Source organism: Dermacentor albipictus, chromosome 2 (genome assembly GCF_038994185.2).
Source record: "Dermacentor albipictus isolate Rhodes 1998 colony chromosome 2, USDA_Dalb.pri_finalv2, whole genome shotgun sequence".
In the NCBI taxonomy this organism is placed as follows: domain Eukaryota; kingdom Metazoa; phylum Arthropoda; class Arachnida; order Ixodida; family Ixodidae; genus Dermacentor; species Dermacentor albipictus.
This window is the reverse complement of record NC_091822.1, coordinates 65,391,594-65,419,436: the sequence shown is the minus strand read 5'-3', so window position 1 is coordinate 65,419,436 and position 27,843 is coordinate 65,391,594. Positions and strand designations below refer to the sequence as shown.

Sequence of the window (27,843 nt, the reverse complement as noted above, 5' to 3'; positions counted from 1 at the left end):
CTTTGATTTTGGCTGCTTCCACAGATGTGCACAAGGCAAATAACACCATCACAAGCCCCAGTCATACATGATAGTCATATATGTTTAGATCATCATTGCACATACCACACTCAATTTTCTGCAGTTCTTAAGCATTTTAGTACGTGCCGCGGTGGCTCATTCAATCCAAAATATGTTACACTTTGTTTAGCAATCACAAAACATAAAAGAAGTTACAAAAAACACAATCAGTTTATCAGAGCTGGAACACTGCCACATCTTGGCTTTTTCCTGCTTGTTCAGATGTGCAGAATGCAAGTGATATCGTGATAAGCGCCATTCGCACATGAGAGAGTTATATTTGTCTAAATCATCTTTGCACATCTCACATTCCAATTTCTGCAGTTTCTTTGCATTTTAGTAGACTTGTTACAGCTGTCCAAGCATCCTCGAAAAAATTAAAACTTCGCACACAGTTGATGTCGACATTTTCGTCTATCACCAAGCAGTGTACTAACTTTGGCCTTTGTTCTACGTCGCTTTCCTCAATTTGCCTGCCTCGCATCTCAAATTTTGCCTTATATTTCCCTACCAGCTAGCTCAGAATAATCTTTATTTTTTCATCACTGAGAGAGACTGTAAAGGTGAGGTGTGGTGACGTTCTTTTTCCTCTTAAGAAGGCCGACTACAGTCAGTGTATGGCCCTATGGCCGCCCACACTTTTTCATAGGCCGTGGCACTTCAAATTTCACTAAAGAAACAAATTGGGGGGGGGGGGGGGAGTTACGTGCCGAAACCACTTTCTGAATATGAGGCACGCCGTAGTGGGGAAACTCCGGACTACCGGGGGTTCTGTAATCCGCACCTAAATCAAAGTACACGGCTGTTTTCGCCCCCATCTAAATGCAGTCGCCGTGGCCGGCATTCGATCTCGCGACCTCGTGCTCAGCAGCCCAACACCATAGCCACTAAGCAACTAGGGTGGGTTTAATTTCACTACGTACAGTAGCAGGCAATGTCCTGGTAATATCGTGGATTTTATCATTTTCTTGCAAATCTATGCTTTCTTTACTCGTAGTAACCTCGCCATTGGGGTCCCTGGTGCCTTTTGCAAGCAGAAGCTGACTGGAGCCCTTCCTGTGAGTATCTGTTGGTCCAACCTGCAACTGTGCCACTTGCAGATTGACGGCTGTATCGATTTCGCAAGGACTCCGGTTGACATCAGGACTTATGTTATCTCCATCCTTGTTTGAAGCAACATCATGGACATATGTCAAAAGATTAACAGAACATCATCCCTGGAGCTCTCTCCAGCGCACTTCATGCCTTTACCTACCGAGGATTCTTGCCTCCTTTCTAATCGCACATCAGAGCCATTCTTCCATTGGCAAAGAGCTTCCAGAAACTGAATCTTTTTTTAAATTCTACCATGGAATCTTCAGAAACAATGATAGCAAGTTTTACTGCGATTACAGAAGCTTTCCTAAATTCCTGATGGCTTGAAATTATCTTATGGTTTTGCTGCTATATTATGTTTAATGCTTCTGAATTTTAGAGCCATCATTCAGTAGCATTGTTGTGCTTTGTGCATACAGCATTGCAGCCCACCTTCTGCTGCAAGGGCCCTCATCATACTTTTTAAGTCCAAAGTGGTGCCTCACTGCAAAAATGTGGCAGCATATCAAAATACATTGCATTCCTGAACCCACAGGTACAGTCTGTAGATCTTGAGTTCAACTTGCTTCTGCTAACACCTTGTGGCATTGTGCCATCATCAAATTCCACCATGACTTCATTTAAGAGTTGATGTTGCTGCTCGACGTACTTGAAAGCGTATGGTGTCAAACGATGGCGGCAGAAACGTGAACTTCATCATTGTTGTGGATCACCCGCCTCCTCTGCCGCATAGTAGCTACTTTATGAGTAGTTTCCCTTCTCATTGATCACACAAATAAAAAATATTTGCTCACAAAATCTTCAACCAAGCTATATAGGCCAAGCCTTGCATTTATGGTCTCGCAGAGATTGTTTGTGCCATTCAGGAGGCTCCTACAAGACCGTCTAAGGCCCATTGTCCCTGTCATGAATTTCATACCAGTTAGAATTGAAGCATTCTAGAACAGCTTGCGGCGAAGACAACTTCAATGTTTAATACAACACTTTGCATTCCTTCTCGCTCCGTGCATACGCCGTTTGCTGCAGAATGTCAAGTGCAGTCTTCTGGAAAGGCCTTGATATGTTAAACTTTTGCGTGCTGATCTTTCTCCAAAAAGTCTGCAGGGCATGGCATACACAGATATGAAGGGCGGATTGGGGTAAAAGCTGCGTTACGACCTGCCGTTCGTTCAAGTCTTTATTAGCCATCGTGACTTTTATTGATGACCACTACGCGTTTAATTCCTTGAATGCATCAGAAAACCACTGAAGCGTTTCACTGTCCTTTGGGGCTAAAGGCCGACTGCAACAATCTCGCTTTGTCCATTTCCATCCTCTATTATGATGAGGAAACATGCCCTCCGTGTTTCCAAAAGCTTGCATGTTGCATCGATAAATATAATCTCCGGATAAGCATCGAAGGACTTTTTCATATTTTCGTCTTGAAAATACGAGGCCCTCAGCTGACTTTTCTCAGCCACCAGCGAACGGACAGTGGCACTGTACTTGTTGTGAAGGATCCTGACTGTTGCTTCCATATCATTGCGTGAAGATTGGCCCTTGCCTTTTGCAGCTATGCTGCTGAGGTCCTTTAGAGTGACGACTTTCTGGCTCTGCTTTTCGAGCTCTTCCCTAACAAGCTTCTTGTTAGCCTTCATCTGACGTATTGCTCTTGCCTTCTCTTGAAGATCAGGTTTTAGTTTGCGCTTTTGGGGCAAGTGTCGGTACAGCACTTCTGATATGTCATGGTTGTGTCTAAAGAAAAGGCTCCTGACTTGAAAATGAGTTCCATCCTTGCTGGCAGCCAAAGAAATGTTGAAAGGACAATCCTTTTTGAAGGTCCTGGAGGGAAAGCATGTTCACTTTACAACACAATAAAAACACTGCATTGTACTGCGTGCCAGAAAAGATATATTCAGCTCATTGGGTGAGCCAACTGGATGACAGTGTTATATGCATGTCACGTGGTACTGACCTCCGATCAGTTCACAACGCGCGAGCGCGTAACCAGATACCCATCCACGCCATTATCATGCACAAATATTTTTAACCCGCGCATCGCACATAACTTGCTACACTGGCGGGAAACGACATGCTGTCATGGGTCGGCTTCTTCGACGAAAAAAACACCTGCAGCCCCACGCTAGCTAGTGCAGCTATTTTGCTCTGATCGCACCGACGACGACACTGAATTCCTTCCGTTCACAAATCGAACCTGCCTCGAGCCCCGGCATGCGCGTTATGTAATCTTGTTGATATATATATATATATATATATATATATATATATATATATATATATATATATATATATATATATATATATATATATATATATATATATATATATATATAACATAAAACGCACGTATTGCCGGCCGCACGTACATGTGTTAACCGATCGAAGTTGCGTATATGTGCGCAAATGGTCGTTGAGCGCGTGCATCTTTATCAGTCACATAAGCAAGCACACCCGTTAGCATGCAACTGTGCCCATTACTGGAAAATTGAGGGTCACAGCAGCAATAAGTCAACGCGCGCGGCAGACTGAATCGCTGTTGCCGCGGTGTATACGTGGCCGTTGCCTGGCTATCCTTGGTTATCGCAGTTGCGCTTGGTAGCGTCATTCAACAGAGGTGACAAAGTAGCCGTTATTGTTCAAATTAGCCACCGATAATCACGGTCGGCTTGCCTTTCCGGCGTCAGTGCTTGCATGCCAGCCCCAAGCTGTGTCACCCGTATGTATAACATTAACGTCATTAATTAAAATAGTGACAATTAACCTCTTAGGGTGCGCAGTTTGTTTCGATAGCTCGGTCTACGGAAACAGGTCGGTATCGCGTAGTGTTAACGCAGCTCGGATACGCTAAGCCTAACCGGATTTCGGTCCATTGTTGGGGTTTGCTGCAGCCGTCGACCGGCGAATAGCGTACCGCAGCGTTAAGCCTGCCACTGGTGTGGTTCCGCGCCGATTTTCTTCGGCGCACAGCCATCCAACAACAGCTGTAAAGATGCATACAAAGCATTCGGCACAAGTCACGTGAATACATTTTGTGCAGTCGCACGCAAAAACGCAAAGAATTCACTTACGAGCAGTGTCGTCTAGTCACCTTCGTAAAATCGCGGCCGCGTGCAACGGAAAGTTAAAAATGCCACTAAATTGGATCGTCAGCAAAGAACAGTTGGCAGAACGAGGTGGTAAACGTGCCGAAAGTGCTCGAAAAGGTTACACGGCCACGCAAAGATTTTTATTATACACAAATAAACCCATGCTCTCCGGCAGGTGCGAATAGACGGTGCCTGAGCGATCGGCGGCAGCCATCTTTTATTGCTTTCGGAACAAGGCAGCCTGCGGCTGCTGAGAAGAAAAATCAGTTTTGTTCTGCATATTATTGGATCTTTAACGCGCACAGGTTACTTTGACGCGGTGAGCTTTCGCGGTTTTGCGACGTTGCGTAACAGGCACGTGAAGTGGGTGCAGCCCGAAAACTTTTAACGAATAGCCGAGGGCTAATGGCGAAAATGCTTCGAATTAAAAATTACCTATTTTTCTTTTGTTCAGTTCAATCATGCGTTATCAGTGTGTACATGTCATATCAGATGTGGAGCTATCGCTGTTTTCGTGACGTCGCCTGACCGACAGGCCAAGTGGGGGTGGCCCAAAAAGTTTTTGACAAATCGCGGAGGGCTGATTGCTGAATTGGGATAAAAAAACTGGAATAGCGTTAGGTTATAGCGCCCTTGTACAGCAACACTGATCGACTACCTGGTGCAGATTCGTGGTGATAAAGCGCGTACTTTATTCCCGTAGCAATTTTGAATACGGGCGCACTAGGTGGGCGAGATGAGGTTTAAAATCGCCACAGCCACATCCGAGATAGCTCTGAAGGCGTGCCAGCACATTTGTTAGGCTTCGTTGTGTTTTTACTGTGACAGGAGACGTGACAGCCGGTGCGCGCGTGCATTACATTAAATCTCTTGACAGAGGCCCCTTTGTCCTAATGGTATGCTTCTTCACATATGTTGAATGTACTTGACCGCGTAACATTTGCGCATTGCAGTGGAGTTAACTGTAGGAAACCGACATTATGCAACGCGATAGAAAACAGATACATGTTCAAGAGCTTTTCGTTGGTTTTCACCCCTCTCAGAAAGTGGGAACTGAAGAGAACTTTTTACTGTTGATATGACACCAGAATTTTAGTGCCTAATTTGTGGTCAGCCTGTAACAAAGGCATTGCACTATACAGTAAGACTCAGTCTCAATCCGCAGCGCCTACTTGCGAACAGGAAAGCGAAAGGTAAGAACGACGCATGGATACGAAGCAGCACTTCTTTTATACGTGTAGCGAAATCGTGTTTAAATTGGTGTAATGTACGTCAGTGGCACTCACTTTCTTAAGTCTAACTTTTACTGCAATGCACAGCTTCCCTCGGTGCGGGTTCTTCTTTACTGGAAACAGCTTTCGACTTACCAAATAAAGTTTCAGTTTTGTAGTTTTAAAAGTTTTCCTCTGGTATTTAGTCTTTTCTGAATCTACAGCTTACTGAATGCAGAGTTTGTCAGAGTTTATCCTCCATCAAATTTAATGGAACATTACACATAGAGATAGCTGACACACTTCCAGAACCACATGGTACTACACGTGGTTCTATGCAGGCGAGCACTGCCAATTCAACTAGTTTACAGCGAAGCTGTATATGGTTAACCGATCCGCCCGTCCATCTATGTATCTGTTACATGTACGCCTCAATTTCTTCCGGCACCACCCCATGCGCATGCGCGAAAAGAAAAGAGAAAGAGCGCGTTTGGCTTTGCCAGTAGTAACATCGTTGCTCTCCATCGTAGGTGGGCGCGCGCGCAGCAATTTCTCTCAGGGTTCGATATGGGAAGGCCACACGTCACACGTACTTCTGAGGAGCAGGCAGCTTTCGATCAGCAACTCCGCGAGCAGAACCGAGAACGAGCTCTTGTATGCCGTGCCGATGCTGCAGCCCGGGCACACGAACAGGCTCGTGTAGCCGAGCGCAAGCAGCAACTGCGTACCGAGCATCCGGCAGCCTTACAAGCCGTTGTTTAATCAACCATCGGGATTAGCCCAGTGATAAACACCGGGGCCGCGATTTTCAGCTTCGCTGGTTAACCATCTGTACGGAGGGCTTGGGCGGTGATATTTTTATGAACACCTAGCTCTTGCTACTCGCAAGGCTAGAACTGCAACGTGATTGAGCCGTCCGCTTATGACGCATTCCGTTCACATGCTGTATGGTGTCAAAGCCTGTGCTAACAGTTGCAGAAACCGGTTGGAGCACGGTATCCTGCATATAAAGTTTGCTATATTTTTTTTACGCACTGTGCCTGGGTGCCCTTAGTCTATTATAAATGTTTTTTTTTTATCACGGACACAGATGTACGTTATCCTTTTTTATTCAATAAAGAGGAGTCAAGAGTGACGAAAAGCTCTTGAGCGTGTATGTGTTTTCTATTGTGTCGCAGGTTCCCTAGTCAGCTGCGCCGCAATACAATGATGCCGCAATGCCTGTTTGTTTTGCGGTCAAACGTACAAAATGCATTGCTGTGAAGCATACGATGAGTGCAAAGGGGTCATTGTCACGGAATATTGTGTGATCCTCGCGCACACCCACCGTCCCGTTTCCTGTCACAGTAAAGGTACGGACACACTAGCGTCAAAGCGCGCGCGGCACGCCGCCTGCGGCGCGCCGCGTGCCGCGAAACCTGCCGCGGAACCGGTTTGGTCTGCCGCGCAGAGGATGGGTCGAGGAGCCATTTTCGGCGGCTTGCCGCGTGCCGCGAACCAATGAGAGACGTTCGGGCTTTCGCCTAAGCGCCACCTCTTGGCTACTGCCGAAGTTAACTTCCAGCGGCGGCGGCGGAACCACGATCGACGACAGAGCGCTCCGAGCCAGCCGCGACAAACAGCACTAGTGCTTCGTCTGCGTGCCTTTTGCCCGCGCCGCCGTCGCAACAGCAGAGAACACACAATGACCAAAACGCTCATCGTCGTCAGAACATCGTCGTCTGCATCTGCCATTGCAGGAATCAACGCCATCAGCGCGCTGTCTGCTAACCGCGCAAGGAAAAAGCGCGCGACAACCGCGATATCGTGCCTATGCTCGCGCAGTTCGAGACAAGGCGAGATCAGTGCTGTCACGTGACACCGCGGCGGCCGCCGCGCGCACAACCGATGTGGCCTCTCTGCCGCACGGCGTTCTTGCCACCGGCGGCGTGCCGCGAGCGTCTTGCCGCTAGTGTGTCCGTACCTTAAAAGGACGGAGACGCCTAATACATGGGTTGACAGGCCTTCAGAGATATTTCGGACGTGGCTGTGGTGAGTGAAACCCTTAGCCTCGCCTACATGGTGCGCTCCATGTATAATATTGTAAGGGGGATTATGTACACTTTCTTTAATTATGCATGCGCACAAGTGCCCCAGAATTGTTCGCATCAGAGTCGCCTCAGAGTGCCTCAGGGTTGATCAGTGTTGCTGTACAGCTTTAACGAGGGTTTACGACTAAGAAATTGCGTGACGACGTTCATTTCTTGTTTACTTTGACATGCAGGGTACTAAATGGGTTTTAATGGAATGTACATATGTGGCAGCGCTCATTGGAGAACCTCAGTGTATGTAAATCCAGACTATGCAACTCGATACTCTGAAAGGTACCCTCACATACATGAAAGCTTTACTTAGCTGAGGATGGCGCTTTAGGCTTTTGATGTACGTAAAACGTAGTGGTAAGCCTAGAACAAGCGCTGCTACGCCATACGTTGGCATAACTACAATCCTTCAATGTTGGGCGTTCCTGCTCTTGTAATTTCTGAAACAAACTGAAAAAAAAACAGTGGCAAAGGTGGCTTGCCCAGCCGTAATAAAGCGAAACACGCACCACCGCAGTTACTCTAACTCAAACAGAGTAAAATCAGCTCTACTACAGCTACACTCTTAAACAAAATTGCACCCTTTCGGTCGTATCTTGCCACACAACAATAATCGTCATGTGTCTTGTCCGCATTTCCTTTCCTTAACGCGAAGCGTCCGGTACTTCCAATTCACGAACGGCATGCGCGTCATCAGCATGACAGAGCATTCCCGACAGGAAAGTAACGAACGCTGCGTTTTCAAGAAAGGAAACGCATGCAAGGCAGATGACGATTATCATTGGGCGGCAAATCAACATCCCAAATGGAGTACATTTGTCTAAGAGCATACTTCCCTCCTGCACCAGTAGAGCTAAAAGTACTCTGCGACAGCTATACTCTATCTGGAAGTGGCTGAGTACAGCTACACTACCTCTGGTAGAGTTCAGGGACTCCAGAAAAAGTGTGACTTGCAACAACTCCACAGTTAGAGTGGAGTTGTTAGAACTCTTTTTAGATAGAACTTTTTGACACCTTCAGTTTTTGAAATGCGCTCAAATTTAACGACTACAACGCCGTCGCTACGAGCACAAAGCACATCTTGCGACACGTGCGCGAAGGAGCGGCGTACATCGGTCGAGGCACTGCACGTGTATTCCACTTCACTGTAGTACAGCCACGCCACGCGGTACGGTACCACCTCACCACCGTTCTGCTTGTACCGCTGTGTTTCGACTGCACTATCTTCGGTGACGGCCCGGGAAAACCATTAGACAGTCACAAGAAAATTACGGTTAGTTCCTGGAGAAAGCTGATCGCTTTAAATACTGGACTATCTAAAACGCAACTTGAGAAACTGACGAAAGAAATTGAAATTCTGCTATCAATCTTCAGTAAGAACTGCACTCGAGTACGCTTCTGCTGCGTGGTCACCGAATTGCTCGTTTGACATTGACACACTTCAAAGCACCCAAAAGAGGGCAGCAGTCTCGAGGTTGGTTTACGGCCGATACGACCATCACTTTTCACCTTGGACACGTGCTCGCGCATCTGAACGCTTGTACCTTTAACGCGTCGTTGCAAGTGGGACGACCTGGTAACATTATATCATAAAATTGCACGTGCTTGCACTGCCGTGACTGCAACCATTTCGCATTACTCGTCGAAGTCAACCATTGAAGGTTGCTTCATTTACATCGTGCTTGAATTTCTTTAAGGTTTATTTTTTTCCTCTTACACCATGGAACTATGGAATAACCTGGATGGAGCAGTGAGAGAACTAACTGCCAATCGAACAGTTTGCCCTGGACGTGTGTCGCCTCATGTATTTTATACAGGGTGTTTGTTTAACAATGCCGATATATATATATATATATATATATATATATATATATATATATATATATATATATATATATATATATATATATATATATATATATATATATGTGTGTGTGTGTGTGTGTGTGTGTGTGTGTGTGTGTGTGTGTGTGTGTGTGTGTGTGTGTGTCGTCTTCGCATGCGAGCACTACAGCGAGACTGAAATACGAGTAGATTGCCGCCGCTTAAATGAAAAGGCTAAAAACAAAAAAAATATCTCAAACCCGCGCGTGATTTGAGATATTCGTCATCGCAATTGAAGGCCGAATCCAGGCAGTATTGAGACTGAGCGCGTCCCGCTGTGCGTCAGGCGGCAGTGCCCCGTAAAGAAGTGTGGGACGAAGTTTGAATCATAGCACGCCGCGGCAGATCCCGCCTCGACACGCAGCGACGCGAGCTTGCCAGGCAGAGCGTGTCGTATCAGCGGGTGCGCCGACTGGCCGAGACGTTCAGTCAGTTTCAATCTTCCTCGCGCTTGTCGGCACGGAGCGTTTCGGTTTGGAAGGATATCGCGGGGCCACTCTTTTCTGCCCTCGGTTTCGATATTGCCTGGATTTACCGTTAATATTCGTTGATAAATATCAATATTTTCAAGATATTAAAAAATGAGGGCGGATTGAAATGTGACTGCCTTTAAAGTCGCCATTTACACAACTGTCCCTAAGGCACTAATAGAAAAGTTAATAGAGAGTTTTAGAATAGGGGCCCCAAAAGGTTGGGGCCCCAAAAGTTTGCGGCCCTATAGAGCTTTGCGGGTGTTTGCGTTGGGGAACGCAGGAGGGAAGAGATTTTGAATAGGGCTTAGCGTTTGCGGATATCGCCTTGCGCTTGCTGCACCACTGTGGCGTCAAAGAAAAGGTATTCAACATATTCAAATAAATTTTGCCATTTAATGATAAGAAGGGTAATATTGACTTTCGTGTTTTCGCGTTTAAATACAATTTAGAGGGTGTTATATTATTAGCAAGCAATTTGTTGCGCTTCGTTTTGAGTAGCCAACTTTACGTGCCTTCACCAGCCAAGTTAATCCGTGCTAGGCCTGCGTGTTATGAAATCGACGATCGAATTCGGAATCAGCGGTGTTTAATGAATCAATCTTCCTAACATACGCTAGCTGAGAGAAAGCGATAACCGCATCACTTCTCCTAGCTTGCCAACTTCACGTGTTACCATGAACCGAGCCCGGTTTGGCGCTAGGTTAGAGCCGTCGCTTCGATGGGTGCCGCCATGTTTGTTGGCGCAAAGCGTTTGGGGCAGCTTTTGGAGCTCCTGCTAAATCAATAGAGTGTTTCAGATTAGGGGGCGCAAGCCGCTTGCTTCCCCTAACCTAAAAGTATCCAATGAACTAGCGTGCCACACGCAAAACCCGAGCACAGTTCGGGTCTCGCGCATGCGCAGTGTCTTCGACGCTATTTCAATGGGGCCTATTCTAAAGCCTATTCTATTCTAATTTATAACGTTTGGTTAATTAGTATTTGGTAAACTATTTCCGCCTCACCCTGGGGCACGTATACGAAGACGACAGTTGTCTCAGGGTAAACAATTTTTAAGAATAAAAATCTGCATTATCGCACAATTGCTCCTGGAATGTCCGTGAGAGGAAGGCAGCGAAATGCAACCAGAAACGGTCGCAAAACGAGCACACGAAGCAAACCACCTATTCGAAACGTGGGAGGCCAAGCTCGCCCTCGGGGACGTGGATGACCAAGGACAACTCGCCGCCAGCGCCAAGTGGGCAGTCGAAGTCAGAAGGTTCCTGGACTATGGAGCCTTCCCACGCTAGGGTGATACCGGGCCTCGCTCGAGATGTTTCGAATAATAAACGTGTATCTATCTATCTATCTATCTATCTATCTATCTATCTATCTATCTATCTATCTATCTATCTATCTATCTATCTATCTATCTATCTATCTATCTATCTATCTATCTATCTATCTATCTATCTATCTATCTATCTATCTATCTATCTATCTATCTATCTATCTATCTATCTATCTATCTATCTATCTATCTATCTATCTAAAAAGAACACCCTGTATTTGTCTTGCTTGAGTTTAACGATCTTTGATATAAATACTGTGGAATATACATATTAATGATTGTCCAAGTTTCTACAATGTACCCACCGTGCAATCTCCTGCGATGTCAAGGCAGCAGTATGTGTAAAATTATTAATTAATTTATCTATTTAGCTAATTAATCAGTTAATTCGTTTAATTAGCCGCGAGCTTTTCTTGCCACGTCGTCGATATAGCATTTTTCCTCCGGTCAGTTTTATCCAGATACAAAAAGAACGTGCGACGATGACGATAGCGAAAGAAACCGCAACGCCCCTATCCCCCCCCCCCCCCCCCCCCCCGCTGAATTCACGCTCGCCCGACACCACCTGTCCGCTTCAATAGGCGCAAGAGCGCACTGCCATACTGGCTATGCATATTGGCACAGCGTGCGCCTGGCTGTGTGTCGGACAGCCTTTAAGGAGCGTGTTCTTCCGCGTGACCACAGTGGCACAGCTTAATAGGACCGCCGGCTGTACGGGGGAGTCGCTCGACTGAACGTGCACAGGCGCCTGCCCGACCGGTGTTGTACGTCCCGAGTGTTGTGCCCGCCCACCGTGAAAACAAAGCCGCCGGCCAGCGGCAACCGACTCCGAAATAACAACGGCCTCAACCGCTCGCAGCACGACGTCGACTGGCCGGCGAAGCAACGCGTGCACCCGTCGTGGAATCTCGTTCGGTCTGTGTGCGCACGCCACCGTCTGTTTCTTCATTTCTTTCTTTCTTTTTTGATTAATGTCATCCATTCGTTTTCTTTCTTTTTCACTCCTCCGCCTCCGAACTTTGCGGCCAAGGCCCACTTCCTCCTGCCACTGCCACCGGTCCGTCCGGACCGTCCAGCTGTTCTCCCATCTCAGCGCAACAGCGCGAGACACTGCGTTCGGGAAACGAGCTAACCACTACCACTAGCGAAGCGCCGGCGCACTCCGGCGGCTGCGCCGCTTTTCCTTCGGCGCGTTCACCAGGCGGCGGGCCATTCGCATGTCCGGTGGCGTAAATGCAAGGAACTGACAGATAGAAAACACGTAACCTGCTATGATGGCGACGAAATTTAGTCAGGTTTCATCATTTTTTGCTTCGATACACGGGTCTTAAGGGGTGATCATGACCAAGGAATAACGACCTCGATAGCATTAGCAACTACTCCGTGTGAAATGGGATATTATTAACATCCATCCATCTACCCTTCCATCGATACGTCCGCCCGTTCGTTCGTTCGTTCGTTCGTTCGTTCGTTCGTTCGTTCGTTCGTTCGTTCGTTCGTTCGTTCGTTCGTTCGTTCGCTCGCTCGTTCGTTCGTTCGTTCGTTCGTTCGTTCGTTCGTTCGTTCGTTCGTTCGTTCGGTCGTTCGTTCGTTCGTTCGCTCGCTCGCTCGCCGTTCGTTCGTTCGTTCGTTCACTCGTTCGCTCACCGTTCGTTCGTTCGTTCGTTCGTTCGTTCGTTCGTTCGTTCGTTCGTTCGTTCGCTCGCTCGCTCGCTCGTTCGTTCGTTCGTTCGTTCGTTCGTTCGTTCGTTCGTTCGTTCGTTCGTTCGTTCGTTCGTTCGTTCGTTCGTTGTACACGAGTGTGAGCATACGCAGGCACTGTATTTCATGCTCAATATACGTAAGCAGAATGGGAAAACAGCTGTAGTTAGAGATGCTAAAAGAGGATTAGGAATAGCAAAAAAAGAAATAATCGGGCACACCTATTCCTCAATGTTTCTCGAGTTCTGACAGAGTTTTAGTTTTGCGCAACATGTAGTGATTGCGATGAAGACAACACGCACCGCCCGATCTAGGCTGTTCAAAACGTGCCGTTGAGCTAGTTTAAGGCAGCATTCGGCCCCTGTTCAACCAACACGAGGGACAAGCTGGGACACCTAGTGAAGCGCCTTGTGATCGTCTCGGTCTCCTTGCTTGTCCCTCGTGTTCTCTGGCGCCGTTTTCAGCGATCCAGGATATCTAGTAAGTCCAGCTCAAACTGATAACACGAATCTGGCCTGGGTGCAATGACATAGGAGATAGAGCGGAAATCAAGCACTGAAACGAGTGTTTCCCTAAAAACGTTTACACCACCACTAAGACTGCCAAACATATTGTTACGGTGAAGTGAAGGAAGACGTTGAATTGGACGAGAGAAAAGACGAAGTCTGGCGGTTGCCTGAACGCCATATCCATCATTTGTAAATATAAGTTATTTTACACTCGTGGGCCTGCTTTCTTCCCGCAACATTTTGGTGGAAGGTGCGGGGTACCACCACGGAACTTCGCAGCGGACGTCATATACCTGCTGCCACAATGGCAAATCAACCGACACAAGCGACAACGCCTCGGCAGCCCGTGCCCACGGTCATCCTCACTCACCCACGGGACCCGGGAACATTTTGTGGCACGGACAACGTCGACGTCGAGGACTGGCTTACGATGTACGAGCGAGTGTGCGACAACAACAGGTGGGATCCTACAATGATGCTTGCAAACGTAATATTTTATCTGAAGGGAACTGCGAAGCAATGGTATGACACACATGAAGCTGACCTAACGAGCTGGGATGTTTGCAAAGAAAAAATGCGAGACCTGTTCGGCAGACCTGTCGGTCGTCAGCTGGCAGCTAAAAAAGAACTTGCGTGCCGCGCTCAGACGTCCACAGAATCCTATGTCGTGTACATACAGGATGTGCTGGCCCTCTGTCGCAAGGCTGATGACAACATGACCGAGGCAGACAAGATTGGCCATATATTGAAAGGTATTGCAGACGATGCCTTCAATCTCTTGATGTGTAAGGATTGTGCCACTGTGGATGCAATTATTAAGGAGTGCCGGCGCTTCGAACAAGCGAAGGGCCGCCGCGTCACTCAAACTTTCGACCGGTTGCCCAATACCGCCGCGACATCTTCTTGCGAAGACCCGCCGCGGTTCGTTCAGCCCGCAGGACCGGAAGAAATAACGCGCATCGTTCGCCGTGAGCTTGAGGCCATGGCCCCGGCTCCCGTTCGTTCAGACTGTCGGGAAAGCGTACCCGCTATCTCCCTTATACAAGCGGTCGTTCGGGAAGAAATAGCAAGTTTGGGCATTCCATCTCTCTGCTCAGTCCGCCATACCAACACCTACCAAATTTCTCCGACCGCTCGCTCCCGGACGCAAAGCTTTCCACCACTCCGTCGCAACCCAGCTGAATGGCGCACAGCGGATGATAAACCCATCTGTTTTAATTGTTCCGGTATTGGACACATCGCCCGTCATTGCCGCAACCACTGGTCGTCGCCTCCTCGGTGGTCGTCTCCGAGTCACTACAGCCAAGTACCCGACAATCGCACTTTCTCGCCCTATACGCCGACTAGGAACATCAACGCCGACAGTGCTCCACCAAGATCCAGCCGATCCCCGTCTCCGCAAGGTCGTAGGTCCCGTTCGCCTCTCGTTCACCGCTCTTCGTCCCCTTCTGCAACCGGTCGCTTCGCTTCGGGAAACTAGGCGGTGCAGCTCCCGGAGGTGAAGCTGCAACTCCGACCCGGCCCACAAATCCTCTATTGACCCTGCCTACATGTGGAAACCTGCTGGACATTGAAGTCGATGGCGTTCCTGTTAGATCTCTCGTTGATACAGGAGCGCAGCTCTCAGTTATGAGCGCTGCTCTCCGCCGCCGGCTCAAAAAGGTTCTGACCCCCGCCGTACCGTGCACCGTGCGAGTCGCCGATGGGAGTACGTCACCTGTCCTTGGAATGTGCACAGCACGTGTGACCATTGGGGGCCATTATACCGTTGTTCTATTTATCGTCCTTGAACACTGCCCACACGACCTAATTCTCGGCCTCGACTTCCTTTCGAAACACTCTGCCCAAATTGACTGCTCCGCAGGTGTTGTACAGTTGGACCTGCCGCTTCCTGCCGACGCAACCACTTGTGCTCCACACCGCTTATGTGCTGCTGAATTTGCAAGGCTGTCTCCACAGGCTGCTACAAATGTCCTGCTGACGCCCTGTCCTCCCGTACCTGATGGCGAGTACGTCCTGTCGCCGCTTACTGACGTGGTTTTGTCGCGTAATATTGCCCTACCGAGCACCTTAATTCGGATCCGCGAAAACTGCGCTCGCGTGCCCATCCTCAATTTTGGGTTCTCGTCACATGTTTTGCCACACGGTATCGCCATAGCGCATATCACTCCTTTGGAAGAATTTCAGATTTCTTTTTTGACCTCTGAATCCTTCCTCAGTACGAACGGACCTTTGTCATCCACTCCTTCGTACTCGACGCCTGCGGACGATGTTTCTAAGATGATCGCCCCCGACCTTCCTTCCGAGCAAACAACAGCTCTTCGTCATCTCCTGTCATCTTATCGGGACATCTTTGATTTGGACGACCGTCCACTTGGCCAGACATCTGTTGTCACGCATCGCATCAACACCGGTGACGCCAGCCCCATTCATAGGCGGCCATATCGTGTCTCGGCAACAGAAAGGGCCATCATACAGAAAGAAGTAGACAGGATGATGGACAAGGACATCATTGAACCCTCCAGTAGCCCGTGGGCATCACCGGTTGTCTTAGTAAAGAAAAAAGATAACTCGTGGCGCTTCTGCGTTGACTACCGTCACCTCAACCGGATAACAAAGAAGGATGTTTATCCCTTGCCTCGCATTGATGACGCTCTTGACTGCCTTCACGGATCCCAATACTTTTCATCAATTGACCTCCGCTCCGGCTATTGGCAGATTAGCGTCGATGAGATGGACCGCGAGAAAACCGCCTTTGTCACACCGGACGGTCTGTACCAATTTAAAGTCATGCCCTTTGGATTATGCAATGCGCCAGCTACATTCGAGCGCATGATGGACTCTCTCTTGCGCGGCTTGAAGTGGTCTACATGCCTGTGTTACCTCGACGATGTGATTGTGTTTTCGCCGAACTTTGAGAGCCACCTGCGGCGCCTCACAACCATACTCTCCGTGTTTCGCAGGGCTGGCCTTCAGCTAAACTCCTCCAAGTGCCATTTCGGTCGCCGTGAAATTAACATGCTTGGTCATCTCGTCAACGCCGCCGGAATCCAACCTGATCCACAGAAAGTTCACGCCGTGCGAAATTTTCCTGTACCTTGTTCAACGAACGATGTCCGTAGTTTTCTGGGCTTATGCTCTTATTTTCGGCGATTTGTGAAAAATTTTGCGGACATCGCTCACCCTCTCACTGACCTTCTTAAGAAAGACGCCTCTTTCTCTTGGGGACCGCTACAGGAGAAAGCCTTCTCTACCCTGATTGAGCGGCTTACCACTTCCCCGATTCTCTCCCACTTTGACCCTTCTGCGCCCACTGAAGTACGAACTGACGCGAGTGGTCATGGCATCGGCGCTGTCCTCGCTCAGCGTCAACAGGGCCAAGACCGTGTCATCGCTTACGCTAGCCGCCGCCTTTCCACGCCCGAGCGAAATTACTCCATTACTGAGAGAGAATGTCTCGCGCTCGTATGGGCGGTCGCGAAATTTCGCCCGTACCTTTTCGGTCGGAGCTTCTGCGTTGTCACCGACCATCACGCCCTCTGCTGGCTCTCCTCTTTGAAGGACCCAACTGGACGACTTGCACGTTGGGCATTGCGCCTACAAGAATATACATTTTCTATTATATATAAGTCAGGACGCCTGCATAAAGACGCTGACTGCCTGTCCCGCAATCCCGTGGATCAACCGGACGATACCGATGCAGACTCGGACATCAGTATTCTGTCCCTCTCCGGCTTCCTCCACATTGGCGACGAGCAGCGCAAGGATCCTGTTCTTCGAACACTTATGGAACGCCTAAGCTCCTCGCCCAATGACCCGTCCCTTCGGATGTTCACCTTGCGCGATGGAACTTTATACCGTCGTAGCGTTCGTCCTGACGGCCCGGAGCTCCTCCTAGTCGTCCCCAAGCACCTTCGACTCACCGTGCTCCAGCAACTTCATGACGCTCCTACTGCTGGACATCTGGGCGTCACTCGTACTTACGACCACCTGCGGCGCCGCTTCTTCTGGCCTGGCATTTATCGCTCTGTGCGCCGTTATGTCGCTTCTTGCGACCTGTGTCAGCGCCGGAAGACGCCTGCTATGCCTCCGGCTGGTTTGCTTCAACCCATTGATATACCTACAGAGCCCTTCTTCCGTGTGGGCCTCGACCTCCTTGGTCCGTTTCCAATTTCCATCAAAGGAAACAAATGGATTGCTGTAGCAACCGATTATGCCACTAGATATGCCATCGCACGAGCCCTGCCAACCAGCTGCGCTACAGATGTCGCCGACTTCTTACTAAAAGACGTCATCCTGCACCACGGCGCCCCTCGCCAGTTGCTGACGGATCGCGGCCGCTACTTTCTATCGAAGGTCGTTGATGATCTGCTCCGCTCCTGTTCTACAGAACATCGGATTGCTACCGCGTACCACCCTCAAACGAACGGCCTCACCGAGCGACTCAACCGCACACTCACTGAAATGCTCGCCATGTACGTTTCCAACGATCACCGCGACTGGGACGTCGCTTTACCATACGTCACTTTCGCATACAACTCGTCCCGTCACGACACTGCCGGATTTTCACCATTTTTCCTTTTGTACGGCCGCGACCCCACCTTGCCTTTTGACACGTTGCTACCTTCCGCAGTACAGTCACCCAGCACTGCTTACGCTCGCGATGCTATTGACTTAGCCGCCCAGGCCCGAGATGTCGCCCGTCATCGCCTCACAGTCTCGCAAGCTTCTCAAAAGCGACGCTACGACCTTCGGCACCGAGACCACCATTTTTCACCTGGTTCCCTTGTCCTTCTCTGGACGCCTTCACGTCGTGTCGGCTTGTCGGAAAAATTACTGTCCCGTTTTTCTGGTCCGTACCAGATCTTACGCCAACTGTCCGACGTGACCTACGAGATCGCCCCACTCGGTCAGCCTTCCGTGCCTCCCAACTTAACCAGTGATGTTGTTCACGTCACCAGGCTCAAGCCCTATGTCCCCCCAATAAGTGAGGCTGTTTAACTTGCACCGGGACGGAGCTCCCCCACCGGGAGGGTGATGTTACGGTGAAGTGAAGGAAGACGTTGAATTGGACGAGAGAAAAGACGAAGTCTGGCGGTTGCCTGAACGCCATATCCATCATTTGTAAATATAAGTTATTTTACACTCGTGGGCCTGCTTTCTTCCCGCAACAATATTTTAACATAAAAAATTTGTCATAAAATGGCGTAAAGGCTGTAGTTGTGAGCGTAATGCTCTGCCCTGTTAATTTTTTTCTAGAGCTGGTATATACAGTAATAGTGCGCGCCTTACCGCTGCGCGTAGTAAATATAGCTCTCGATATATCTGCTTCGCAAGTGATCGAAACTGTGCTTTCTGTTTTAATTACGATGTCTTCTTTGGCGACTTCCACTTTTTCGTTACGGATGCGTGTTTGTAGCCTCGTCTGTAGGCCGATCCTGGAGATAGTGCAGTCTACAGGTATTGGCCATTTTTGTGGGTATGCGCCGTCTAAAAATGTGTGCCGCTCGCATAGGTAGTGCACTCTATAAATGGGGGCCGATCCGGAAGGTTGTGTAGTTAAAAACAAAAATTAAGCTGTTCGACGCTACTCATTCCCATCATGCGAGGAGTGAGGAGACGGAGTGCAATGCGCAATGAGCACTCCACATTCTCGCTACCACCTCTTTAATGAGGAGATTGTCTTTGATCGACTTTAACTATGGATTGAATCGCCCTCCAACTTTTCCTTTACAAAACTCGCGTAACCTTATACCGTAAGTTATGTATGACATTTTGACAAGCACGAAAGAAAAAAGAAGAAATATACTACACACTTTTCGTTCGAAAGTTGAAATTTGGCGGTAAACATTCCGACAGAATTGCCTGTCCTGTTGGGAAATTGATTAGGACTTTCAGACTGACCCCAACCAAATAAGTGAATTTTATTAGCCCGACGACGTTTCGGAGCCTATTCGGGTCCTTCTTCAGATGTTGTTCTTCGGGGGTGGCGGTGTGCGGCTTTTAAAGGGTCTTTTGTAAAAACAGGAGGGGAGAGTACGGAAGGTGGGGAGACACTTCACAGACGGGAAGGGGAGGGAGGAAGCGAAAGGGTGACATGGCTGCATTGGTGCTGGTCAGCTGGGATGACCGGTGCTGGGGGAGTTTGAGTTCTCTAGAGGGTGTTGGTTTGACCCGCACGAGTGCCGTTGACGGGAGGGGGGGGGGGCAGTGGCGTAGTTAGGTCATCTGGCACCCGAAGCTCTTAGCTATTCTGTCATTCCCCCCTGCTCCCGGGTGTAGTCGAGGAAGGCGATGATATCGACAATTTTCGGGTGTCTTCAGACGTATATGACACCCCCCCCCCACCTCCCTACTGGCCCCTTGCACGCGGGACCCACGCCACCTCACCCCCCCCCCCCTTTGCTACGCCACGGGGGGGGGAGGGGGTGGATTAGGCGGAAGCGCAGACGTTTTGGTGTTGGTGACCTCGAGCAGGAATCTGCCTGGCTGGGCGTGTGGCTGCGTGTCGATATGATTCCCAGCTTTGGTCGACGCATTACAAGCTGTGAAGAAACTGGTGATGGCGATGATGATAATGAGGAGGAGGATTGTGCCGTTTCCTTTTGATTCGGGTGAGCAAAGAAGAGCATCGTTACTCTTGACCTTAAGTGGAGAGAGAGCGAGAGAGAAAGAAACAAAGAAGGCACTACAATAAAAAGCATATGCAATTTATTTACTTATTTATTTATTTATTTATTTACTTACTTACTTACTTATTTATTTAGGTATTGTACCCTCAGGGCTTGCACATTACAAAGGGGGCGGGGAAAACATTTTTTTTTTTTAATGCAAATCGGAAATGTCTGCGAACGATAAAGAGCACATCTACTGTCCCGCTGTCCCCGACATTAAATATACTTACGTCTTAATTGAAGCTATAGCTATAGAGCGTCTGCAGTTGCATCGTGGCATCGTGGCCGTTGCGTTTAAAGATTTGGTTATGCTACCTCTACGGTTCCGTTCCTCCGCAAATCCTACCTCCTCCGGGAGTACGATCTGGACTCCTGACCGCAGCGCCCCGCCGCGGCGTCTACCGCTCTGCACCGCTCGGCTCTCCCCAGTGGTTCAACTAGCTATGCGAATCGAATCTGCGCAAGTTCCGCCGCTTCGCGCGTAGGCCTCCTCTCCTCGAAAACCTTCTTTCCCAGCGAACAGGTGTGTGTGGCTGGGAAAGAGTCGAGGAGAGAAGGGGACGGCACACACTTGCTGCTCTCAGCTCGAACCGGAGTGAGTGGCCCGGCATTCGGAGTGTGGCTTCAAAGCAGCGCGGGAGTGTTGCAGTTCCTCCGACGGACGAACTGCTGTCAGTGGCGACACACCATCCGTCGCCCTCCGGATTACGCAGTCGTCGACGCGATCACTGGTGCCTTCTGTTGACTTCTCGAGTGGGGATTAACGACTGTGTCGCTGTCGCTATTGGTTGTTGTCAGTGCGTGCTTTACCCTCGAGCCTGGATTTGTTTTATTATTTTTTTTTCGCCCGACGGCCGGCTGCTCGGATTTTAACCGCCAGCGCTCGGATTACGGGTGAGTGAAGTTTCATGGCAATGCCGTCGGCGTTGTATACAACGTTGATTAGTCTCGGAGGGCTTTGACAACCAGTGAGAAACCTACTTGTAGTGTCAAACAAGTATACACTACATTTTCTTCTTTTTTTCTAAACATGAAATAATGAAACCCTGCCTTTTTTATGTCCTGTTCATCGAACCTCTGCTGCACTCTCGCAAGTTGATCGGTTTCTCTGAGTGGATCCACCGCTGCGCACAAGAAGTTTCTGTAGTCTCTAGAATTCTAGGATCATTCCTCCTCATCCTCTCGAACTAAAAGAGAGAGAGAAGTACGGGAATGGAATCAGCCTCCTCTAGTGTTCGAACATTGAATACCCAACTTTCCAGCCCATGTACTGTGAAAATCTTCTTCAAAAAAATACAGTATCTGGTAAGGAGGTCTGCAATATTACGGCATCTTATCCAGTAGCACAAAAGTCGAGTGTCTGCATAGTATGCACACTGCCAGGCGGTAGTGCGAGTGGGTTACCGTTTTATATATTAAAATGGGGATGGCTGCAAATTACCTTTACGAAACTATTATTCTCTTACGTTCAAGATACGTTCAATTATACTGACTTGCTGTGTAAAAAAAAAACACATTTCTTTGATCGACTCTCAGAAGTCGTTCGTTTGCTTCAAATTTAAGTTTGCTTTGACCTTCGTAGAGATATGTAAGAGGGTTTCTTTGGTCCGTGGAAGATATTTGTTCTTATAGATGTCGTGACAGTTCGTGAGGAACAGTAAGAGCACGGTGCATAAACGCCTCATGGTTGCTGCTGCCACGTGAGGTGATTGCGGGGACTGCTACAGTGCGTGGCGGCCCACAGCAATCGTTCTATATCAGCGTTGCCGGTGCTGCTGGCGTTTCCCTCAAGAAGCTGAAAAAAAAAGAAGGCCACCGGCAAGAGCGCGGGCATTGCGCGAATTTCAGTTTTAGCGCGTTTTGTAGATACTTATAATTTCAGCGGCGTAGCCAGCATTTTCTCACGAAAGTAGTTTTCGATATCCTCTTGCCATCATTCAGCACATACAATGGTATCCGTTTTTATTCAAACGACGTTTAAAAAAAATATGTTTTTGCACCTGCGTTTGTCTCTCAGTTTTCTCAACGATGTTGGGCATGTGGCAGTGCGTATCGTCCAATTGTAAAGCATGTGGACTTGTTTCACTACCTGTCAGCAACTAAAACTCAGCGTTCAACTAACAGTGGTCCCACATTTTGACTGAACGACTCTGACAAAACAAAGAAAGAAAGAAGTAAGAATATTCAGGCAAGGTCAACCTTGTGCACTGTGAGAGTTGTTGCCAACTCCACTCTTTTTTCAAGCTACACACTTAGTCTCGTTTCTTTTGTGTCACACCTCGTATACCAACAGCACAGGGGAACAGTCACGGTGAAATACGCTAAATAAAAGAAATTGCCTTTACTAAATCAGGACAACAAATTCGTAAGCTGCCTAAGACGAGACACGGTTACTCAATGACTGGTAAATATTGTACATACATGGGTGACCCCCTCCGTGTGTTTGTCCAAGAACTATATCGTCTGTGCAACAACCGCGGTACTCCTGTGGCAGAATCATTCGAAAGAGTCTCCACTTGCATCATTATTTCTACCTGCAGACTGCAACCGGGGTTCGTTGTAGTATTCGAATTGAACGAATATTCGACAAGTTAGAGTAGTGAATTGACGAATTGAATACGAACCGAATAGCGAAGATTCGCATTGGAAACTTAGATTGTTCGCGCATCCGTACAGAAAGGTCATTTCTATCGAGCGTCGTGAGCAACGGAGAGTATTCGTGCAGAGAACTTCTTACTTGGTGTAAAAATTGCCAGGAAATGTCTAAATAGAAAAGGATTGAAGAACAAGTTTTGAGAATTCGTAACTCTTCTCCAAAACCGGATTTCGAAGTATATCGAGCTGCTTCTGTTTGAGCGTCTGAAGTGGACATACGTGACGTGAGTTTACAGCTTGCGTGAGGTTTCCAGCTTTTGCGGGAGATCTCCGAAAGTCACGCTTACAAATTAGGACAATGGGCTTCAGCGAAGATGAGTCGAATACGGTACTTCCCCTTCTCAGGTCCTGAGACTTGTGCGGCAGTTTGCAACGGTGCTAGGCCTTCGTCCCCGTGACCACATGCATGCGTCGCTGGCTGGGAAGGCGACGCAGGCTAAGCTACAGTCTGCAAAGTCGACTCATTTCGATGACCGTTTCTAGAGATACGTGCGCCCCTATGTTTAATTTGGACACTGACACGCACGTATATATATATATATATATATACAGGATCAAAGTTAACAGAATAGCAGGCGTCACAGTTGGTTGACTTGCGTCTAGTTAACAGCTTCGCTTCACGTAGATTCCAACGCGTGCGTTATGCCTGGATAATTTTTGTTTTCATGACGCGACATGACAGGTTCGCGACGGAAGCCTTCGCAAAAGCGCTTCTTGGGGCCTCTCACAGAGCGCGCCTTCTATTCGCTCACTCGAAAGTACCCCGCTAACGACAGCATGGTGGACATCAGCGATGCATCACACACACACAGGGCAATTAATGAGCGCGGTCGTCCGCGATGCCATAAATAACGGGAGAGCGTTGCACACGGCTGTGCCGTCCGGACACTGCGCACGCTTTGGAGGCCCTCTATCTCCCTTATCTCTATCACACCCTCCCCCACTTCCCGCGGCAGCATTCGCCGGTGGCGCGTCGTTTGTTATAAATGTGACGGGAATGTCGACACCCAAGACCGCTGGGGCAGAACGCCTCGAGGCCTGCGAATGTGTGGCCGCGTTGGCGGTTTATGGCTCGCAGGTCGTTGGTGCGTGCGTTTAGGCAAAAGAGTCGAGCGAGATTAATGGGGCGCAGGCATCGTCACGTGGCGTCGGCTGAGTATGAAACGCGATCACGGGGATTCGCGCGCGGAGGGCAAATTCACTCGGAATTCCCTGACCAGAGTTATTTATTCGAAGTCGCGAGCTACTTCCCTTCGGTTCAATGGAGACGGTCGCTGGGTGTGCGCATGCGCGCTTCACTGGTAGTTGATGTGGAGTCCTCAGAAGTCACACGGCGAGAAGTTGAACGAACGGCAAAATAACGACGAAATTTACGGACGTAAAACAGTGGCGGAAGGGGCGGGCGAATGAGAAAACGAAGCGCTAAGATTAAGAACTGATACGCAATCGCAAAAGGTCGGAGATCTCGCGCAGCCGTCCGACCCGTCGAGCTTTACGAATGCGAGTTCTGGCCCGCTGCCGAGGAGCTCGAGCACCGCATAGCCGTCGTGGTGGTCAAAACGTTGCGCTGGATCGGCGGGGATTCACTCGCCTCCCCCGTTTATACCAAGCAACGGCAACCACCGGTGCTGCGGCGCTGCCCCGATTACTGAGCACTAAGGTGCTCGGAGCACGGGTGTCGTCCGACGGTATACGGCTACATATGCTCGAATTATGTGCCGCTTCGCACGCGCACATTGGCTGCCGCGTGGAAGTGCCGGAAGAAGGCTCCGAATGGCCGGCCGAAACAGCGCTGGCCTGCGCAGCGATCTCGCCACCCCGAGAGTATACCACCCCGACTGCAGGCCCGCGATCGAGGAGAATGGGGACCGAGACCCAGAAGAGCCGAGCCGCCTGCGACCGAATGGGTCTGTAGGCCAAGGAGGAAGAAGATGGAAACGGAAGAAAACTTGAGGAAAATATAAGAAACGACATGTGGCAAAAAGGGAAAGATGAAAGAAAAAAAGTATTGAAGCGGAGGCGGCATCGTACGGCAGCGTAACTGTAACAGAGCGTATAAGCGCGACTGAGCGAGGACGTAGAAAGAAGCAGATACACAGAGAAGCGCTGTCTCTGTGTATCTGTTTCTTTCTACGTCCTCGTTCAGTCGCGCTTATACAATGTCTCACGGATTCTAACCAACTAGCCCGCCGACGTGTTTTAGCGTAACTATAGTATAGAATCTTGGATTAATTTGTGGAATGCAGCGCGAACTGCCCTGTGACTGCTGTCAAACTGAAAAGCTCGAAGTGATGGTGACTTCGCAACGGACATCGAAAATGCGAAATGAAAAGGATGGAGCCTGAGAAACGTTTTACGCAAGGAGGACAAGTGGCAGCAGGGGGAAAAAATGATTTGTTTGTTTCGATTAACAAAGAGAAAAAGACCAAACAATAAAGAAAAACAAAGGTCAAATTGGGAAAGCGGTACCACTAAAGGTAAAAAAAAAAAAGATTCGAGGCGATTCTACACAAACAAAACACTTTTCCGCGTGCCATTGAAGTCGTTTAAATGCTGGAATTTGACAGAACTTGTAACGGCGGACCATCCATGATTGAGAACAGTCGGAAACGAGCATTCGTCAAAATTTTCCCTGTGTCTGCTTCTTCCCCGACAATCCTTCCCGGGTCGACAGGCAGGTCCACACAGCGATAGCGCTGCAAGGTTATTGCGACAGCCTAGTAAATGCAGGTTTCTGCGCCTTTCATCGACCTCCATTCCAAGTCGCTTCGCTTTTTCTTCGGCCTTGTTACGAAATCTCGTATGCGACCTCTATAGGAGGTAAAATCCCGGCTAATTTGAATGCTCCACTTGGCCATGCACAGTGTCGATCCGCAAAGAAAAGAAAAATGAAGGAAAAAAAACAAAGACAAACGAGACACATGACCGCTATGCGTACGAGTTGGAACGTCGTCCTCCTCGGTGGCTCTTGGTGTACGGCATACAAATTTAGTCCACCGCGCGCGTGCGCTTTCGCGTGTCCGCGTGCGCCTCCTGTCGAGCAGCTTAAGAGAAAAATAAGAGAGAAACGAAACCGCGGCACCACCATCATCGGCGTCGTCCGCACGAGAATGTATGAGAGACAACAATCTCGCGTGCTTTCGAAAGCGCGTAATTTCCCAGAGCCGTCTGCACGCTGCAGCCACCCGTCGTCTGCTCATATAGCGTCTGCCTACTTTGTGCTGCGAGCGCTCCAGGACTGGTCTGCGCGTACGGCGCGCGGCACAGTTTGAACGGTCGTCCCGTCTGGCGCGCATAAAAGCGTAGCAGACGACAGGGACTGCGGCGGCACGCAGACGACTCGACTGGGCGGCCGCTCTTGGAAGCCGGCTGCCATTCTAAACTCGGTCCTATTTCGGGACCCGGCAATATAAGGCAACGTCCGCGTGCATGCAGTGCACAGGATAAGTGAGTTTCGTAACCAAATGCAGACTTCGCGTCGTCGTGCAGTCTGCTTTCCCCGTTTTCTTATTTTGTTCTTTTCCCCCGGATAGGATAAATACCTTCAAGAGACGGAAGAGAAAGAAAGAAAAGAAAGGAGGCTCGACAGCCGTTTATCGCTGACGGCAGTGCGGCTTTGCAATTTTCGCCGCGGTTTCGAAGACGGAAGCAAGGGTTCCCATTTGAACGACGGCGTATTATAGGGGCGTGGATAGCTAGCCCAGCGTGGGACACGCTATTTACCACCGGGAAACCGCTCAGGTTTTGATGGGGAGCTTGAAATGGCGTTTAGACGAAGAAAGAAAAAAAACGAAAGTGAGGAAGAAAGAAAGGGGAAAAAAAGATAAGAGGAGGAAAACCTCGGTCTGTCCGCATCATGTGGCCTCGCATTGCGAAAATGGTCGCATTGCCTTTGTACAGTGCGCTCGACTGTTGCCCCATAACGCAGCTATAGTGCAACGTATATGAGGGGCTTATTTTCCATGAACCTTGTGACAGAAACCCACCAATTCGAAGCCGGGTCTGGAGATCCAGCGGGAAGGAAAATTCAACGGAAAATTGCACAACCCTTACGGGGTCACGAGATTAGTGCTTGGACGTTGTAATAGGTGCGCGTATGGCGCGGAGTCGCTGCGATTATTGCGTGCATTCTGTACTGTAGCTTTACACTTGAGGCAGAAATGCTGTGGTCCCCTTGTGTCTCGTCATCTGACTGGCGCGTGTAATGACCACCGCAAGTGATGTTTGTGTAAATGTCCAGCCTTGCGACGTTTTGCTCGGCATCTTTCGAATGAGCAGGCTGGAAAACGCGGATGCGGAAGCAACCGGTTGCTATAATACAGTGCGCGTGCTTTCCGTGCCGAGTGGTTAGCTGCGAGTGGTATTTGTCTTGCAGCGGGAGCACGATCAAGACACATGTTTCGCCAGGAGTTTTTTTTTTTTTTTTAAGTGCTCTAAGCATGCCAGCAGCTCGGAATCCGGGTATCTCTGTAGCATAAGGCTGGAGCACCGCGGCAACACAACTAATATACTAAAAAAAATTGGCGTCGTTAGTTGGGTTCAAACCCCACGAGTGTGTTAGGAGCACTCCACGACTACTTCGAAATTTGGCCATCAGAAAAGTTGCACCATAAGTGACCTTACTCACCTCTGGGTTCAGCACTCACCGGCGCCAAGTTTTTTTTTTTTTCTCTATCTTTTCGTCCACTTTCATTTCGCTTCAGGTTACCTTTCGTGCATCTCAGTTAAAACTACGAATAATTGACTCTGTGCTTCCCTTCGCTTCGTTATCTGTTGGCTTCGTATGGTTGTGATTAACAAAAATGGAGCCCCTCTGTTCCCCTTCTTCTCGTTTCTTACTCGCCTAATAGTTCATAAAATGTCTTAACGAGACCCAATAAAGGTAGCGTCAGAAGGTATGAAACGCTTTCCTTCGTTACTTGAGTGAAGCCTCATATGTACTGTTAAGCGAACAAAATAGAACGCGCTTATGGTTTAAGCCCCGCCGGGCGAGCGGAGGAAAGGGTATCTAGCCACTTCCGTGGCCTCATAGACTTATCGCTTTGCTTCACTTGGTTTACTAGCTGCGTCAAGTGAAGATTCCAGAA

At 48.9% G+C, this 27,843-nt stretch overlaps 1 protein-coding gene across 3 annotated transcripts in view; it reads left to right on the top strand.

Moving 5' to 3' along the window:
* Nucleotides 1–7,402: 7,402 nt before the first annotated feature.
* The window catches only part of LOC135903229 (PAX-interacting protein 1-like), a 163,087-nt gene continuing 142,646 nt past the window's right edge, over nucleotides 7,403–27,843 (top strand). Inside the window, exon 1 of one of the 3 annotated variants that reach the window (XM_065433639.2) lies at nucleotides 7,403–7,483. The gene's annotated coding sequence lies outside the window, so the exon portion shown is untranslated. Of the gene's footprint in view, nucleotides 7,484–12,027; nucleotides 12,133–20,674; nucleotides 20,996–27,843 lie in introns of those variants that run through there. The other 2 variants (XM_065433640.2, XM_065433638.1) reach the window with 2 other exon arrangements.